The 19046-nt window shown below is 46.9% G+C and overlaps 1 long non-coding RNA gene across 1 annotated transcript; it reads right to left on the bottom strand.

The window, feature by feature from the left end:
• Positions 1-498: 498 nt before the first annotated feature.
• On the bottom strand, positions 499-12308 carry LOC143769343 (uncharacterized). Its single transcript, XR_013214360.1, has 3 exons — positions 11975-12308; positions 11774-11893; positions 499-920 (listed from the first exon to the last, which is right to left on the bottom strand). It is a non-coding gene; the product is annotated as an uncharacterized LOC143769343 (long non-coding RNA).
• Positions 12309-19046: the final 6738 nt, after the last annotated feature.

Genomic DNA, 19046 nt, shown 5'->3' with positions numbered 1-19046 from the left:
ACAACCAGTGTGTCCACAAAAGTTGTGAGCCAAAAACAAAAAACAAATAATTATATATTACCCAGTAAAAGCGCTGCCAAATGTGCCAAAATATATTATGAATACTGACCAGTTAGGAGTACCACTGCCCTGCACACACCACTCCAACGCCGTTTCGCTCACTGCTTCATCAGGGAGGGATGTGAGTGGGGTAGGAGGGCTATTTATATAGCTGTGTAGCAGCTGCAGCTAGATTAATTAGGGGATGTCATGATTACATGGCGCCGAAGTAACGCACGCTGCCGCCGCCGCCACTATGTCCGGAACCCGGAAGTGCGTTCCCAAGAGTGTCATATGACGCCGTTGACAACACACATCCCTAGGAACCAACCACAGAGCAGGAGCGGCGCACGCGCACATCGGCGCACAACAACCCCGCAGCCATCATAAACCAGGGCACCAAACACAGCATGGTGAAGGGCGGGGCGTTCAAGTCAGAAAAAGCAATACATAGTAAATATAGAAAAACTGACTGAACAGCCATCTAGTCTGAACTGGTGCATAACCAAAAAGTCTTACATATAAAGGTAAACCAACTCTTTTGTGTCTGCCTTGGCTTGGCTGGCCCTGGCCTGCTCCGCTAGTTAATTATATCAGCACACAACATAACGGTAACATAATTAATAACACATTTATTAGAAAAAAGATGAAAAAATAAACAAAACTTCTAGGAAATAACCAATAAAATAAAAGTTTTAAGAAGTATAAAATAAAATGGAAAAAAAATCAAAACCTCCCACGGCGGTGGGCCAACAGATGGCGTAGCGTGCGTCCCTGGAGTTTGACCTGCTGTGCAAGATCTGTCGTGGCCTCCAGCAGGCGCGCTGACGTCTTCTCCAGGCGCTTCTGCCTGGACAGCACCTCTTCCGCGGTGGGCGTTTCTGTGGATAGAAGAGGTAGCAGTAAGGGTATGTAGACACATGGCGTATTTGCAGCGTTTTCTACGCTCCGTGTAGCATCCGCAACTGCTGTGCCTCATTTCTATGCGTTTTTGGCCGGGCCATAGGACTCCATGTTATAAAATCAGTTGCATATACGGTGCTAAAATTGACATGCGTATGCAAAATACGCACTTGCATTCAAATACGCAGCGTATTTTCGTATGCAGTGTGTGAACTATATTTTTGTCCTGCGTACAGAACGGACGGAGATTACGTTGCAAATATGGCATGTGTGAACATGCCCTGAGATTTACTACACACTCAATTTGGTCCTGTCACAGAGGGCGAGAACGTTGGGGTCCCGTCACACACAGTGAGATCGCTGCAGATCTCGCAGCAAAGTGTGACGTCGCGACCCCGTGATGTCACTGCCGCGCAGTCGGCTTGTATGGCCGCGCCACAGCACCGCTCCTGCGATGCGGGGAAGACGCCGGCAGCGATGTGCTCGCTGTCGGCGTCTTCCCCGCATTGCTGACTGTGACGGGGGCTATAGGCTATGCATGGTACAACCTCTCTTCAGCGGGCAGTGACGGTGCAGCAGGGGGCGCCGTCGCTGCTCGCTGTCACACACAGAGCCAGATAATCACTAAGCAGTGAGATTGGCTGCGATCTCTGTTGTGAATTCCGTTCTTGGGCTCCCTCCGGTGGTTGTAAATGGCACTTTTGTGAATTCTGCCCTTGGGCTCCCTCCGGTGGTTTTAAGTGGAACTGCTGCTCCTTGGATTGAGCATTAGCAGCTGCTTTCACTGATCGTCTCTCTTGGTTCTGCTATTTAACCTGGCTCTGGTCTGCAGCCATTGCCAGCTGTCAATGTTTCTTAGTTGGATTCAGATCTCTCTTGGATTTCTCTGACAGTCGGTCCAGTTCAGCACAGATAAATCCTTGTTTGTTCATTTGTTGTCCACTTGCTGTGGACTTAATCGTTCAGCTCTCATTATGTTTTCTCTAGTCCAGCTTGTCAGTATGATTTATTCTGTTTAGCTGGAAGCTCTGGGGAAGCAGATTTGCCCTCCACACCATTAGTCAGGTGTGGAGTTTTTTCCTGCAAACTCTGCGGTGGATTTTCTAGCTTTTAATACGGACCGCACAGTATACTTTCCTATTCTGTCTATCTAGGTAGAAGTGGCCTCCTTTGCTAAAATCCTGATTTCATTCTGTGTATGTCATTTTCCTCTCCACTCACAGTCAATATTTGTGGGGGGCTGTCTTTCCTTTGGGGAATGTTCTCTGAGGCAAGATAGCTTTCTGTTTCCATCTTTAGGGGTAGTTAGTTCTCCGGCTGTGACGAGATGTCTAGGGAGTGACAGGAACATTCCACAGCTACTTCTAGCGTTGTGTTAGGATCAGGAACTGCGGTCCGTATAGATACCACCACCTCCAGAGCTCGTCCATGTTGCTCCTTAACCACCAGGTCATAACAGTACAGCTGGCATGCAATGTGCTGAATGCATCTCAAAAGAGGGAAAAAAGAAGCTCTGAGCCATTTTTTTTTCTCTGCAGCCTGTTTTGTCTTTTTTTTCCCCTTAATCTCTGGGTGGTTCAGGATTCTGGCGCTGACATGGATGTTCAGGGTTTGTTCTCTCGTGTAGATCAACTTGCTGCAAGGGTACAGAGTATCCAAGATTATGTTACTCAGACTCCAGCTTTAGAGCCTAGAATTCCTACTCTGGATTTGTTTTTTGGGGACAGATGCAAGTTTTTGAATTTTAAAAATAACTGCAGATTGTTTTTTGCTTTGAGACCCCGTTCCTCTGGTTACCCCATTCAGCAGGTGAAAATTGTCATATCTCTGCTGCGTGGAGACCCTCAGGATTGGGCATTCTCCCTTGAGTCAGGGGATCCGGCATTGCTTAATGTAGATGCATTTTTTCAAGCGCTCGGATTACTGTATGACGAACCTAATTCTGTGGATCAGGCGGAAAAAACCTTGCTGGCTCTGTGTCAGGGTCAGGAAGCGGCAGAAGTATACTGCCAGAAATTTAGAAAGTGGTCTGTGCTCACTAAATGGAATGAGTATGCCCTGGCAGCAATTTTCAGAAAGGGTCTTTCTGAAGCCCTTAAAGATGTTATGGTGGGGTTTCCCACGCCTGCTGGTTTGAGCGAATCAATGTCTCTAGCCATTCAGATTGATCGGCGCCTGCGTGAGCGCAAGGTTGTGCACCTTATGGCAGTGTCCTCTGAGCAGAGTCCTGAGCCTATGCAATGTGATAGGATTTTGACTAGAGCAGAACGGCAGGAATTCAGACGTCAGAATAGGCTGTGTTTCTACTGTGGTGATTCTGCTCATGTTATTTCTGATTGCTCTAAACGTACTAAGAGGGTCGCTTGTTATGGTTCTCAATGGCAAGAGAACATAGCCCAGAAAACATAAGTACTAGCTCTTGGAAGGATGGAAACTAAACTGACCATGAACTAAACCTGCCGCACAACTAACAGTAGCCGGGTAGCGTTGCCTACGTTTTTTATCCCTAGATGCCCAGCACCAGCCGGAGGACTAACTAATCCTGGCAGAGGAAAATAAAGTCCTGGCTCACCTCTAGAGAAATTTCCCCGAAAGGCAGACAGAGGCCCCCACATATATTGGCGGTGATTTTAGATGAAATGACAAACGTAGTATGAAAATAGGTTTAGCAAAATTGAGGTCCGCTTACTAGATAGCAGGAAGACAGAAAGGGCACTTTCATGGTCAGCTGAAAACACTATCAAAATACCATCCTGAAATTACTTTAAGACTCTAGTATTAACTCATAACATCAGAGTGGCAATTTCAGATCACAAGAGCTTTCCAGACACAGAAACGAAACAACAGCTGTGAACTGGAACAAAATGCAAAAACAAACGAGGACTAAAGTCCAACTTAGCTGGAAGTTGTCTAGCAGCAGGAACATGCACAGAAGGCTTCTGATTACAATGTTGACCGGCATGGAAGTGACAGAGGAGCAAGGCTAAATAGCGACTCCCACATCCTGATGGGAACAGGTGAACAGAGGGGATGATGCACACCAGTTCAATTCCACCAGTGGCCACCGGGGGAGCCCAAAATCCAATTTCACAACAGTACCCCCCCCCCTCAAGGAGGGGGCACCGAACCCTCACCAGAACCACCAGGGCGATCAGGATGAGCCCTATGAAAGGCACGGACCAGATCGGAGGCATGAACATCAGAGGCAGTCACCCAAGAATTATCCTCCTGACCGTATCCCTTCCATTTGACCAGATACTGGAGTTTCCGTCTGGAAACACGGGAGTCCAAGATTTTTTCCACAACGTACTCCAACTCGCCCTCAACCAACACCGGAGCAGGAGGCTCAACGGACGGCACAACCGGTACCTCATACCTGCGCAATAATGACCGATGAAAAACATTATGAATAGAAAAAGATGCAGGGAGGTCCAAACGGAAGGACACAGGGTTAAGAATCTCCAATATCTTGTACGGGCCGATGAACCGAGGCTTAAACTTAGGAGAAGAAACCCTCATAGGGACAAAACGAGAAGACAACCACACCAAGTCCCCAACACAAAGCCGAGGACCAACCCGACGCCGGCGGTTGGCAAAAAGCTGAGTCTTCTCATGGGACAACTTCAAATTGTCCACTACCTGCCCCCAAATCTGATGCAACCTCTCCACCACAGCATCCACTCCAGGACAATCCGAAGATTCCACCTGACCAGAAGAAAATCGAGGATGAAACCCCGAATTACAGAAAAAAGGAGACACCAAGGTGGCAGAGCTGGCCCGATTATTGAGGGCAAACTCCGCTAAAGGCAAAAAGCAACCCAATCATCCTGATCTGCAGACACAAAACACCTCAAATATGTCTCCAAGGTCTGATTAGTCCGCTCGGTCTGGCCATTAGTCTGAGGATGGAAAGCAGACGAGAAAGACAAATCTATGCCCATCCTAGCACAGAATGCTCGCCAAAATCTAGACACGAATTGGGTTCCTCTGTCAGAAACGATATTCTCCGGGATACCATGCAAACGGACCACATTTTGAAAAAACAGAGGAACCAACTCGGAAGAAGAAGGCAACTTAGGCAGGGGAACCAAATGGACCATCTTAGAGAAACGGTCACACACCACCCAGATGACAGACATCTTCTGAGAAACAGGAAGATCTGAAATAAAATCCATCGAGATGTGCGTCCAAGGCCTCTTCGGAATAGGCAAGGGCAACAACAATCCACTAGCCCGAGAACAACAAGGCTTGGCCCGAGCACAAACGTCACAAGACTGCACAAAGCCTCGCACATCTCGTGACAGGGAAGGCCACCAGAAGGACCTTGCCACCAAATCCCTGGTACCAAAGATTCCAGGATGACCTGCCAATGCAGAAGAATGAACCTCAGAAATGACTTTACTGGTCCAATCATCAGGAACAAACAGTCTACCAGGTGGGCAACGATCAGGTCTATCCGCCTGAAACTCCTGCAAGGCCCGCCGCAGGTCTGGAGAAACGGCAGACAATATCACTCCATCCTTAAGGATACCTGTAGGCTCAGAATTACCAGGGGAGTCAGGCTCAAAACTCCTAGAGAGGGCATCCGCCTTAACATTCTTAGAACCCGGCAGGTAGGACACCACAAAATTAAACCGAGAGAAAAACAACGACCAGCGCGCCTGTCTAGGATTCAGGCGTCTGGCAGACTCAAGATAAATTAGATTTTTGTGGTCAGTCAATACCACCACCTGATGTCTAGCCCCCTCAAGCCAATGACGCCACTCCTCAAAAGCCCACTTCATGGCCAAAAGCTCCCGATTCCCAATATCATAATTCCGCTCGGCGGGCGAAAATTTACGCGAAAAAAAGGCACAAGGTCTCATCACGGAGCAATCGGAACTTCTCTGCGACAAAACCGCCCCAGCTCCGATTTCAGAAGCGTCGACCTCAACCTGAAAAGGAAGAGCAACATCAGGTTGACGCAACACAGGGGCGGAAGAAAAGCGGCGCTTAAGCTCCCGAAAGGCCTCCACAGCAGCAGGGGACCAATCAGCAACATCAGCACCCTTCTTAGTCAAATCAGTCAATGGTTTAACAACATCAGAAAAACCAGCAATAAATCGACGATAAAAGTTAGCAAAGCCCATTTACGGAATTTCTGGCAGTATATTTCAGCTTCGTCTTGCCCCTGAGATAGGGACATCAAGGCCTTTTCCGCCTGAAGCTCTAACTGAGGTTCCTCATAAAGCAACCCCAAGGCCAGAAAAAACGCATCCACATTGAGCAACGCAGGATCCCCTGGAGCCAATGCAAAAGCCCAATCCTGAGGGTCGCCCCGGAGCAAGGAAATCACAATCCTGACCTGCTGAGCAGGATCTCCAGCAGAGCGAGATTTCAGGGACAAAAACAACTTGCAATTATTTTTGAAATTTTGAAAGCAAGATCTATCCCCGGAGAAAAATTCAGGCAAAGGAATTCTAGGTTCAGATATAGGAACATGAACAACAAAATCTTGCAAATTTTGAACTTTCGTGGTGAGATTATTCAAACCTGCAGCTAAACTCTGAATATCCATTTTAAACAGGTGGACACAGAGCCATTCCAGGATTAGAAGGAGAGAGAGAGAGAAAGGCTGCAATATAGGCAGACTTGCAAGAGATTCAATTATAAGCACACTCAGAACTGAAGGAAAAAAAAAAAAATAAAAAAAATCTTCAGCAGACTTCTCTTTTCTCTCCTTTCTCTGCCAATTAATTAACCCTTTTGGGCCGGTCAAACTGTTATGGTTCTCAATGGCAAGAGAACATAGCCCAGAAAACATAAGTACTAGCTCTTGGAAGGATGGAAACTAAACTGACCATGAACTAAACCTGCCGCACAACTAACAGTAGCCGGGTAGCGTTGCCTACGTTTTTTATCCCTAGACGCCCAGCACCAGCCGGAGGACTAACTAATCCTGGCAGAGGAAAATAAAGTCCTGGCTCACCTCTAGAGAAATTTCCCCGAAAGGCAGACAGAGGCCCCCACATATATTGGCGGTGATTTTAGATGAAATGACAAACGTAGTATGAAAATAGGTTTAGCAAAATTGAGGTCCGCTTACTAGATAGCAGGAAGACAGAAAGGGCACTTTCATGGTCAGCTGAAAACACTATCAAAATACCATCCTGAAATTACTTTAAGACTCTAGTATTAACTCATAACATCAGAGTGGCAATTTCAGATCACAAGAGCTTTCCAGACACAGAAACGAAACAACAGCTGTGAACTGGAACAAAATGCAAAAACAAACGAGGACTAAAGTCCAACTTAGCTGGAAGTTGTCTAGCAGCAGGAACATGCACAGAAGGCTTCTGATTACAATGTTAACCGGCATGGAAGTGACAGAGGAGCAAGGCTAAATAGCGACTCCCACATCCTGATGGGAACAGGTGAACAGAGGGGATGATGCACACCAGTTCAATTCCACCAGTGGCCACCGGGGGAGCCCAAAATCCAATTTCACAACAGTCGCTAGGTCCGTTACCATTAGTACTGTACAGCCTAAATTTCTCTTGTCTGTTACCCTGATTTTCTCATTGTCGTCCTTTTCTGTCATGGCATTTGTGGATTCAGGCGCTGCCCTGAATTTAATGGACTTGGAGTTTGCCAGACGCTGTGGTTTTTCCTTGCAGCCTTTGCAGAGCCCTATTCCCTTAAGGGGCATTGATGCTACACCATTGGCCAAGAATAAACCTCAGTACTGGACACAGTTGACCATGTACATGGCTCCAGCACATCGGGAACATTGTCGTTTTCTGGTGTTGCATAATTTGCATGATGTTGTTGTGCTGGGTTTTCCATGGTTACAGGTGCATAATCCGGTGCTGGATTGGAAATCTATGTCGGTGACTAGTTGGGGTTGTCAAGGGGTACATAGTGATGTTCCTTTAATGTCAATTTCATCTGCCCCCTCTTCTGAAGTTCCTGAGTTTTTGTCGGATTTCCAGGATGTATTTGATGAGCCCAAGTCCAGTGCCCTTCCTCCTCATAGGGACTGCGATTGTGCTATTAACTTGATTCCTGGCTGTAAGTTCCCTAAGGGCCGACTTTTCAATCTGTCTGTGCCAGAGCATGCCGCCATGTGGAGTTATGTGAAGGAGTCTTTGGAGAAGGGGCATATTCGGCTGTCTTCATCACCATTGGGAGCGGGATTCTTTTTTGTTGCCAAGAAGGATGGCTCCCTGAGACCCTGTATTGATTATCGCCTTCTTAATAAGATCACGGTCAAATTCCAATACCCTTTACCTTTGCTTTCTGATTTGTTTGCTCGGATTAAGGGGGCTAGTTGGTTTACTAAGATTGACCTTCAAGGGGCGTATAATCTGGTTCGTATTAAACAAGGTGACGAATTGAAAACAGCATTTAATACACCTGAAGGCCATTTTGAATACCTGGTGATGCCATTCTGGCTCTCTAATGCTCCATCTGTGTTTCAGTCCTTTATGCATGATATCTTCCGGATTTATCTTGATAAATTCATGATTGTATATTTGGATGATATTTTGATTTTTTCCGATGATAGGGAGTCTCATGTGAAACAGGTCAGGATGGTATTTCAGATCCTTCGTGATAATGCTTTGTTTGTGAAGGGGTCTAAGTGCCTTTTTGGAGTTCAGAGGGTTTCTTTTTTTGGGGCTCATTTTTTCTCCCTCGGCTATAGAAATGGATCCTGTTAAGGTCCAGGCCATCCATGATTGGATTCAGCCCACATCTGTGAAGAGCCTTCAGAAATTTTTGGGCTTTGCTAATTTTTATCGCCGTTTCATTGCTAACTTTTCCAGTGTGGTTAAGCCCCTGACCGATTTGACGAAGAAAGGCGCTGATGTGATGAATTGGTCCTCTGCGGCCGTTGAGGCCTTTCAGGAGCTTAAACATCGATTTACTTCTGCCCCTGTGTTGCGTCAGCCAGATGTTTCTCTTCCTTTTCAGGTTGAGGTTGATGCTTCTGAGATTGGGGCAGGGGCCGTTTTGTCTCAGAGAAGTTCTGATGGTTCTTTGATGAAACCGTGTGCCTTCTTCTCCAGAAAGTTTTCGCCTGCGGAGCGTAATTATGATGTCGGCAATCGGGAGTTGTTGGCTATGAAATGGGCATTTGAGGAGTGGCGTCATTGGCTTGAGGGAGCCAAGCACCGCGTTGTGGTCTTGACCGATCATAAGAATCTGATTTACCTCGAGTCTGCCAAGCGGTTGAATCCTAGACAGGCTCGATGGTCCCTGTTTTTCTCCCGTTTCGATTTTGTGGTCTCGTATCTTCCGGGATCTAAGAATGTGAAGGCGGATGCCCTCTCTAGGAGTTTTTTGCCTGATTCTCCGGGAGTCCTTGAGCCGGTTGGTATTCTCAAGGAGGGGGTGATTCTTTCTGCCATCTCCCCTGATTTACGGCGAGTGCTTCAGGAATTTCAGGCTGATAAACCTGACCCCTGTCCAGTGGGGAAATTGTTTGTTCCTGAGAGATGGACTAGTAAGGTAATTTCTGAGGTTCATTGTTCGGTGTTGGCTGGTCATCCTGGGATTTTTGGTACCAGAGATTTGGTTGCTAGGTCCTTTTGGTGGCCTTCCTTGTCGCGGGATGTGCGTTCTTTTGTGAAGTCCTGTGGGACTTGTGCCCGGGCCAAGCCTTGCTGTTCCCGCGCTAGTGAGTTGCTATTGCCCTTGCCGGTCCCTGAGAGGCCCTGGACGCATATTTCCATGGATTTTATTTCGGATCTTCCTGTTTCCCAGAAGATGTCTGTTATCTGGGTGGTTTGTGACCGGTTTTCTAAGATGGTCCATTTGGTACGTTTGCCTAAGTTGCCTTCCTCTTCTGATTTGGTTACATTGTTTTTTCAGCATGTGGTTCGTTTGCATGGCATTCCGGAGAATATTGTGTCTGACAGAGGTTCCCAGTTTGTTTCCAGGTTTTGGCGGTCCTTTTGTGCTAGGATGGGCATTGATTTGTCTTTTTCTTCAGCGTTTCATCCTCAGACAAATGGCCAAACTGAGCGAACCAATCAGACCTTGGAAACCTATTTGAGATGCTTTGTGTCTGCTGATCAGGATGATTGGGTGGCCTTTTTGCCGTTGGCCGAGTTTGCCCGTAATAATCGGGCTAGTTCGGCTACTTTGGTTTCACCTTTCTTTTGTAATTTTGGTTTTCATCCTCGTTTTTCTTCAGGGCAGGTTGAGCCTTCTGACTGTCCTGGTGTGGATTCTGTGGTGGACAGGTTACAGCAGATTTGGACTCATGTGGTGGACAATTTGAAGTTGTCTCAGGAAAAGGCTCAACTTTTTGCTAACCGCCGTCGGTGTGTTGGTCCCCGGCTTCGTGTTGGGGATTTAGTCTGGTTATCTTCTCTTCATGTTCCTATGAAGGTTTCTTCCCCTAAGTTCAAGCCTCGCTTTATTGGTCCTTATAAGATTTCTGAAATTATCAATCCGGTATCTTTTCGTTTGGCCCTTCCAGCCTCTTTTGCCATGCATAATGTTTTCCACAGATCTTTGTTGTGGAGATATGTGGTGCCCGTTGTTCCCTCTGTTGATCCTCCTGCCCCGGTGTTGGTTGAGGGGGAGTTGGAGTATGTGGTGGAGAAGATTTTGGATTCTCGTTTTTCGAGGCGGAAGCTTCAGTATCTTGTCAAGTGGAAGGGTTATGGCCAGGAGGATAATTCTTGGGTTGTTGCCTCCGATGTCCATGCTGCCGATTTGGTTCGTGCTTTTCACTTGGCTCGTCCTGATCAGCCTGGGGGCTCTGGTGAGGGTTCGGTGACCCCTCCTCAAGGGGGGGTACTGTTGTGAATTCCGTTCTTGGGCTCCCTCTGGTGGTTGTAAATGGCACTTTTGTGAATTCTGCCCTTGGGCTCCCTCCGGTGGTTTTAAGTGGAACTGCTGCTCCTTGGATTGAGCATTAGCAGCTGCTTTCACTGATCGTCTCTCTTGGTTCTGCTATTTAACCTGACTCTGGTCTGCAGCCATTGCCAGCTGTCAATGTTTCTTAGTTGGATTCAGTTCTCTCTTGGATTTCTCTGACAGTCGGTCCAGTTCAGCACAGATAAGTCCTTGTTTGTTCATTTGTTGTCCACTTGCTGTGGACTTAATCGTTCAGCTCTCATTATGTTTTCTCTAGTCCAGCTTGTCAGTATGATTTATTTTGTTTAGCTGGAAGCTCTGGGGAAGCAGATTTGCCCTCCACACCGTTAGTCAGGTGTGGAGTTTTTTCCTGCAAACTCTGCGGTGGATTTTCTAGCTTTTAATACGGACCGCACAGTATACTTTCCTATTCTGTCTATCTAGGTAGAAGTGGCCTCCTTTGCTAAAATCCTGATTTCATTCTGTGTATGTTATTTTCCTCTCCACTCACAGTCAATATTTGTGGGGGGCTGTCTTTCCTTTGGGGAATGTTCTCTGAGGCAAGATAGCTTTCTGTTTCCATCTTTAGGGGTAGTTAGTTCTCCGGCTGTGACGAGATGTCTAGGGAGTGACAGGAACATTCCACAGCTACTTCTAGTGTGTTAGGATCAGGAACTGCGGTCCGTATAGATACCACCACCTCCAGAGCTCGTCCATGTTGCTCCTTAACCACCAGGTCATAACAGATCTCGCTGTGTGTGAAGCCACCCTGTTTTTTTTCTCGCTGTCAAATGTGACATCCCACCGATAACCCCTCCCACTGTCTGCCTACTTACCGAGGAGGGACGCCGGTTGCTCATCCCCGGAAGAGCTGCTGACCTCCCAACCCCTTGCTCATGCCGCACCGACTAAGGAAGCAAATACTTATCTGGTTAACAATTGAACATGCTGTGGGGAACCGCTCGCAGTTCTGGTCACTTACCAATTGATCCACTGCTCGCCTCTGAGGAGAACACCGCTGACCCGGGGGAAGAAGGCAAGTGGCGGAAGGGAGGTGTCAAGGTTGGTGGAGGGGTGCTACCGCGCCTGGTCCTAACTGCATCTGTAATGTATACAATATTTCAGCTCCCCTCTAATGTCCCGTATGCAGTAATAAAATCGCAATGAATGATGGTTAACATACGTGACGGCCCGGGCTGTGGGCTGCCGCTGGTGGCGGATGATGGGCCCTCTGTGCCAGTGCTGGCAGATGACGACCCCTGTTCCCGGCGCCGTCTCTCTACACAAAAATTAAAGAACCGCAATGTTTAGACACCAAAAGTACAGGGCTCCAGACTAAAAAAAAAAATACCTAGGCGCCATTGGCTGCAAAAGTTAGGAGCCAAATGAAATTTTTAGTCGCCAAATGTACGTACATATATTGCAAATAGAGTCACTCTTCCCAGTGATGCTATACTCTGCATTGTCTGGGGGCTCTGGTATTCAATGCTATGCGTGGCCTGGGACTCGTAGTATTGCATCACTAGGAAGCGCCTCCCGGCAGCGCGCATCTCCTGATTCCCCCCTCCCGGCAGCGCGCGCAGGGTTGCCAAACTCTTCCTAAATGATTTCTGGACAATCTAGCTAAAAATTGCAGACATCCCAAAATTTTAAATGTTAGTGGAGATTCTGGGACCTTTGACCTGACCATTTATCACGGACACTGCATTTTCCTCTCGGACAATACGGACATGAGGAAAAAGTGGCATGTTTTTACGGGATGTCCAGGAATTCCAGGACAAGTTGGCAACCATGAGCGCGAGTCTCCCGATTCCCCCCTCCCGGCAGCGTGCTTCTCCCGATTCCCCCATACTGGTACTTGCCACACCTTATCTCCGCCCGCAACTCTGCCAGACGCTGTGGGGTCTTGTAGCGCAAGTCAGCCAACTTTTTGCGCAGCTTCAGCGCACTGCGGCGGATGCCAAATCGCCTCTCCATGATGCGCCCAATGCGGCGCAGCAGCTCCTGTTGGTGGAGGTTCCTGTGGGCTGGTGCAGTCTCCAGGCCCTCGTAATCCCAGGCATACATTTTTTTGATAAAAAATCTAAGCTATGTCTGCCCCAGAGGAGCAGAAAGCTGTCTCTCCGCCATTTTTCCTGGAAAGACGCTGAACGGCACGGCCCAGCCACGCCCAGAGGAGGTCCTTGACTCAGGCGTGATGCCGCGCGATCCGCATCGCTATAGCATTTCCGTTTATGCACAGCGTCATGGTTGTGGCGCCGGTATACACAGCATCACGGTTGTGGAGCCGGCTCCAGAAATCACTCTTTGGCGTTCCCGGTTTCAAGCCGCAGCGCTCATCGTCCTGGTTTCAGCGTTGCAGCGGCTTGTACAGTGATTTTAGGGTACGTTCACACATTGCAACTCAGCTGCATACTGTATGTCTGTAAAATATGCACGAAAAGACGCACAAGAATACGCAGCTCAGAAGTTAGCTGCGTATTTTGTGCGTCTTTTCGTGCGTATTTTCCCCCCATACATTGGCAGCATGGGAAGTACGCTGCGTATATGCTGCACAAATTGACATGCTGCATATGAAAAATACGCACCTGCGTACAAATACACAGCGTATTTTCGTATGCAGTGTGTGAACTACTGTTATTAGCAAACAAAGGGTGTCTATGTGGAACGGCAGTTGCGTCAACGCTGCATATTACCCCTGCATATTTAACGGACGTAAAATATGCGTCAAATACGCGATGTGTGAACGCTACCTTACAGTATTGGATGTCTTGTGTTAGTTTATCAATTCATAAGTACTAATTCTTTTTTTTGCTTTTTCAGGGTGCCATGTCTACTACAGATGTACCTGTGATTGTAGCGGCTGCGTTGTTGGTTGAAGCTCACCGCCAGCAGGAGGCTCATGCGCGGAACACTTGTACTAAGCGACAGCGCCGCATGTGGACCAGACAGTGGCTGCAGAAGAGGAATCAATTGTCCCATATGGGCCTAATAAGGGAACTGCAGGAGAACAATCCGCATGATTTCAGAAACTACCTGCGAATGTCGGAGGATTCCTTTAATGTGCTACTTGCTGCTCTGGAACCTTTTATTATCAGGCGGCAAAATACCAGGATGCGAGCTGCTGTCCCTGTGGATGAGAGACTGGCTGTCACGCTGCGGTTCCTGGCGACTGGCAGGTCTATGCAAGACTTGCATTACTGCGCAGCTATTTCCCGATCCCTGCTCAGCGTCATCATCCCAGAGACATGTAATGCAATCGTCTCAGCTTTACACCGCACTTACATGCCTTTCCCGGAGACCCAGGATGATTGGAAACAGATTTCCCATGGATTTCAGCAGCAATGGCAGTTCCCTAATTGCGGTGGGGCCTTGGATGGGAAACATGTCCACATCACCCAACCACCACACTCCGGCTAATTTTTCTACAATTGCAAGGGTTATTTCAGCGTTATTCTGATGGCCCTCGTTAATTCAAACTATGAATTTATAAGTGTGGATGTATGGATCAACGGGAGAGTATCTGATGGCGGAGTTTTTGAGCACACCGATTTTGGGGACCACTTGAAAGAACACAAACTGGCCTTGCCGCCCAAGAGCGACACTACTGAAAACATGAACTTTGTGTTTGTCGGAGATGAGGCGTTCCCACTGCATCCCAACCTTCTGAAGCCCTTCTCCCAGAAAACTCTGACACCGGAGCGACGCATTTTTAATTACAGACTTTCCAGAGCTCGACGTGTTGTGGAGAATGCTTTTGGTATTATGGCAAACTGATTTCGGGTTTTCCACACTGCACTCAACATGAAACTCTCGTCTACTGACTCTGTGGTGCTTGCCTGTTGCATCCTGCACAACTTTCTACGCCGCCGTGATGCCAGTGCATACAGCCCTCCACAATATGTTGACTCTGTTGACCCTGCAAACGGAGATGTAACCCAGGGCGAATGGCGTCTAGAGGAGCACAGGGTTTCAGGCTTGGAAAGTCTTGGATCCGGAAGGAACTCTGATGATGCGACGATTTGCAGGGAGAAGTACTGTGACTTTTTCAATGGGCCAGGGGCTGTCCCATGGCAGCATCTCCAGCTGTAGCGCAACTGTTGCCATTTCCTTGTACCATATATTATGGAATACATTATTTTTGGTTGATGTGCTCTCGTGTACCATTTTGTTGATCACCCATGCAATTCCTTTTTCTGTCTCAACGTCTACATAAATACATCTATCTATGCACATACTCTAGTTCTGTAGCAAACATATGAATCCTGGGAGTCCGCAGCATCCTCTGCCCTAGCTCTTTCCTGATTTTTATTTTATATATATATATATATATATATATATATATATATATATATATATATATATATATATATATATATAATCACTTATACATTGTGACTATGTAAACAATAGATCAAAAGATAAGAGACCATGTGAGGCTTATAAAGTTTATTAACATACTACAACAGTAACTAGTGAAAAATGTGGCCCACAAAGCTAACGGTAAATGAAGAACCAAAAAAAAACGGCAGTGTGAACACATAAAGTGCTTATGAAACAGAAGTCTCTATCGTTTTCAGTCCAAGAACACTACAGATGTTGATAGTAGGTGTCCATCTCGCTGTACTGGTGTGTGGCCGTAGAAGGTCCTTGCAAAAAGTCACCAAAGGAAGGGGGTGGAGGTGGTGTCCGGAACTGCAAATGATGTGGGACCGGCCTGCGGACAGGAGTGCTGTGCATGGGCTCTTGCTGGTGTCCCCAATAAAACTGGCCACTGGGCTGACGGTCGCTGCTGGTCAACGTTGTTGTCTCAGTCAGTTTGCCTGCTGCTGCCGCGTTCAAAGCCTCAAACATTACTCTCTCCACGTGCGTTCGCTGGGTAATGTCCAATCGATTTAACCGTTCCGCAATGAAGCATGGGAATCCAGTGAGCTGGGTTGTGGCATGCTGGGTCATTATGTTGTTGGCCAGTGCCAGGAGATCCACAGGTGTGCCCGCAGTCGCCTTTCTTTTGCGAGATGGGCGCTGTGGACGTGTCTGCTCCTCGACACACGTGCTTATGGAGGACTGAGGGGTCTCGTCATCATTGCCTTCTGGTGCTTGGAGCTGTTGAGGAGGCACCTGCAAGTACAGAAAAAAAAAAAAGTCAATAACATACAAACAAATCAACCCTAGAGAGCCCCCACCTCCCCAACACGTCTATGCCCGTCTGTGGGAAGCTATGAGGAACAGTTATCTAGGTAGCAAACCACAGGGGTTACAGAGCTGGGCTGAACTACTTTTGCCGGCTATACTGTACGAATGTGCGGAAGACACAAAATTTAAATTAATGTTAGACTTTTGAAATAAGACAGCATTTTAAGGAAGGGAAGGACTGTTTGGACATACTTATCTGAACAGGAAGTGGCAACTGTTATTATCTGGTGGATTAAACATGAAAAACGTGAATTATTATTGTTGGAAACCGTGCAGTCTCATAAACATACAAGAAACACGGCATACTACAAGCGGGGAAGCTAGGGGGTACTTACATACTCATCAGGAGATGGTGCACAAAGGCTTGTCACGGTCTGGCACAGGCGAGGGATTTCCTGGTCCCGAGTGAACGCCAGCAGGTCATAGTACCACAACTTGGGCACATACACGTCGTCGGTTCCGGCCCCAGACTTCATGGACTTTTCGACCTTGTTGATTTCTTTTTTGTACACTGTGCGGAGAGCCTGGATCTTCTTCCGCACAATGTTTTCATCCACCGTCTCAGTGGAATGATGCTGCTTGTAGAGGGCCACCAGTTTCTCGTACGCAGCTTTCTTCTTGTAGTGGTTGCTGTAATCCGCAGACTTGATCTTCCACAAGCAGGGCAGGGAGCGGTACATCTCGATGAGTGCCCAAACAAACTCCTGGTCATTGGCAGATATCTGAAAGAAAGAAATAGGTAAGTTACAGCAAGCAAGAAAGTGAACGCTCAAAATGGCTGCCAGCCAGCCCAAAAGCTTATTTGTTTACCTTTTCATAAAGCGAAAGCTCAAAATGGCTGCCAGCCAGCGCAAAAGTGTATTTGTTTACCTTTCCATAAAGCAAACGCTCAAAACGGCTCGTGAAGGGAAGAGTCATGTTAAACAATGTAAAAGGATTATGAAGTTGTGTGGAATGCCAGAAGGGGGGAGTTTACAGCCCCTGGAGTGGAAGATTGTCTTGAAAAAAAAAAAAGGTATCCTAGAAGATAATGGATTGTTGTCTACTGCTAGGGCATGAGAAAAAGTCTCTGAAAGTCTATATAGAGAAAATTGGATAGAAGAGAAAAGGAATAAAAAGAAAAGAGTTTTGAGTTGTGTATTACAAAAATATATCCTGTGAGGGGCCACCACCATATAATGGTGGTCAAGAGCCATGTGCTTAATCTGATGGCAGCCATTTTGTGGATGGGTAGTGTGCTTTTTCCTATTGTTAGCAGCCATTTTGTGGATGGGCCGTGTGCTTTTCCTATTGTTAGCAGCCATTTTGTGGATGGGCCGTGTGCTTTTTCCTATTGTTAGCAGCCATTTTGTGGATGGAAAAAGTGTAAATTCTAATGGTGGCTATTTTGTGGATGGCAAATGTAAATTTGGTGGTGGCCATTTTGTTGGTGAACATCTTAAGGCTACACACCACATCACCAAATCCTTGCTACCCAGTAATGACCACTAACGGCCAATACTACAGCGCAAAAGCGTATTTGTTTACAAACTTGCAAGCTCAAACAGATCTCTGCAGAGATGTAGTATACATCACTCTACAATACACTTTCCATAAAGCGAAAGCTCAAAATGGCTGCCAGCCAGCGTAAAAATTTATTTGTTTACCTTTCCATATAGTGATAGCTCAAAATGGCTGCCAGCCAGCCCAAAAGCGTATTTATGTACCTTTCCATAAAGCGAACGCTCAAAATGGCTGCCAGCCAGCGCAAAAGCGTATTTGTTAACAAACTTGCAAGCTCAAACAGATCTCTGCAGAGATGTAGTATACATCACTCTACAATACACATAAATTAGCATTGCTGCATGGCAGATGAAACAAACAGCACAAAGATATTACTTACCGTTAATAAGCTGAAAGAGATAGAGAACGAAGACGATGCAGAATTCTGGATTTCCAAACAGGATGCTCACATGAGGCTCGTAGGTGGCAGAGGACGCACAAGTGATTGCAAAGGAGTAGAGTCGTGGTTTATATTTCGGAACGCAGCTACAGATGATCCCGCTGTGGCCTATCAGCGTTCACAGGGAGACGCCCAGCTACCATTGTTCCTGCTGCAAGTTCCCTCCCAGGCCGTCGCGGCTGAGGGCGTCTCCTTTTGTAATGTAACACGCCTACCTGACTAGAAGGAGATGCTGCGACGCCCCCTATGCTCGTTGCTGGCGTCGTTGCTTTTGATGTCAAACATAACGATACATGCCGCCATGCCGACGAAATAAAGTTCTGGACTTCTAGCTCCGACCAGCGATGGCACAGCGGGATCCAGATCACTGCTGCGTGTCAAACACAACGAGATCGCTATCCAGGATGCTGCAACATCACGGATCGTTGTCGTTCTCGTTGCAAAGTTGCTGAGTGTGACGGTACCTTAAGGAGAGGTGGGGATAGATTGCGGATATTGAAAAAGAAGGAGATGAGATGGATCTACACCCTGGATTGTTTACAACCCAGGGGTTTAAATATAGATTTTAATAATTTTCTCCCTTAGGGAAAGTGCAGTCATCGGTTATGTTGTTTTTAATACACTGTTTCTGTTTTTATTAATAATGTTTTTTTGTCTTTCAATATAGGTAATTGATGTGACAGTCGGTGGATGGATGGATAATGGTATTCTAAGAGTTGGAATTATGATCAGAATTAATATAAAATATTGGAAGACTTGGATATGTAATTGATTCCACATAGTATCTGCCGACTGTCTTCCGACTGTCCCATTATTGGAGTTATTGTAAAGCTATGTGGCTTTGATGCCATAGATCCTGTGCCATAAATATTGTTTTTGTTTTAGGTTGCTATATCCCTGTTTGTGATGGTAGCCTTTGTTGTCTATTCCTGTTACATGGGAGACCGATTCAAGTTGCGATCACATGGGACCGCTGCTGTGTGATGTGTGTACGTGCCGATGCTGGGCGTGGTCTCATTGTGGTCATGTGATGTGGCCTTGTCTGGCTTGAGGCGCGCCTGCGCTCGCACGCTGTGTTTTCTGGGAGGATCAGCAACTCATCGGAAGTCCTTGCTAT

Source organism: Ranitomeya variabilis, chromosome 4 (assembly GCF_051348905.1).
Source record: "Ranitomeya variabilis isolate aRanVar5 chromosome 4, aRanVar5.hap1, whole genome shotgun sequence".
Taxonomy (NCBI): domain Eukaryota; kingdom Metazoa; phylum Chordata; class Amphibia; order Anura; family Dendrobatidae; genus Ranitomeya; species Ranitomeya variabilis.
Note: the sequence above shows the minus strand (reverse complement) of the source record. Positions and strands in the feature narration are given on the sequence as shown.